Source organism: Macaca thibetana, chromosome 4 (assembly GCF_024542745.1).
Source record: "Macaca thibetana thibetana isolate TM-01 chromosome 4, ASM2454274v1, whole genome shotgun sequence".
Classification (NCBI taxonomy): Eukaryota; Metazoa; Chordata; class Mammalia; order Primates; family Cercopithecidae; genus Macaca; species Macaca thibetana.
In genome coordinates, this window is record NC_065581.1 from 152,251,546 (window position 1) to 152,252,368 (window position 823).

Genomic DNA, 823 nt, shown 5'->3' on the forward strand with positions numbered 1-823 from the left:
TGCTTTATGAATCTGGGTGCTACTGTGTTGGATGCATATTTCTTTAGAAAAGTTACATCTTGTTAAATTAAACCTTTATGTTTATTTAATGTCCTTTTTTTAAACCATTGTTGGTTTAAAGTCTGTTTTGTGTGAAATTAGAATAGCAACTTATGCTTTTTTCTGTTTTCCATTCACTTGGCAGATTTAATCCATCCCCTTACTTTGAGCCTATGGGTCTCTTGAAGAGAGCATATTGTTAAGTCGTGCTTCTTTATTCACTAGCCATTCTGTGCCTTTTAATTGGGACATTTAGCCCATTCAGTTCCAGGTGATTATTGATAATGTAAACGCTTCACAAATTTGTATGTCACCCTTTCACATGGGTCGTGGTAATCTCTGTACCATTCAAATTTTAGTACATGTGCTGTCAAAGTGAGCACTACATATTTATTAAGATGGCATTTTAATTATGGGAATTAGAAACCATAGGTCAGTGAGAAGAAGAAAAAATTGGCAGCAATCTCAATTCTCAGAGATGATAATTATTGTCCCACTAGTGTAGTGGGACAATAATTGAAGCTTTTGAAACTGATTTTTAATGTCACACTTCCCTCCACAATGTCAACAAAGTAACAATACATTATGAATATCTGTCCCAGATTCATTAGGGTTTTTTTTTTTTTTTTTTTTTTTTTTTTTTTTTTTTTTTCTTTACGACAGAATCTCACTCTGTCACCCAGGCTGGAGTGCAGTGGCACAATCTCGGCTCACTGCAAGCTCTGCCTCCCAGGTTTACACTGTTCTCCTGCCTCAGCCTCCCAAGTAGCTGGGACTACAGGTG

The 823-nt window shown here is 36.2% G+C and overlaps 1 non-coding gene across 1 annotated transcript; it reads right to left on the reverse strand.

Annotated features, from left to right (window-relative positions):
• Positions 1-318: 318 nt before the first annotated feature.
• Positions 319-422, reverse strand: LOC126954029 (U6 spliceosomal RNA). The gene has a single exon (XR_007725485.1). It is a non-coding gene; the product is annotated as a U6 spliceosomal RNA (small nuclear RNA).
• Between the last annotated feature and the right edge of the window lie 401 nt (positions 423-823).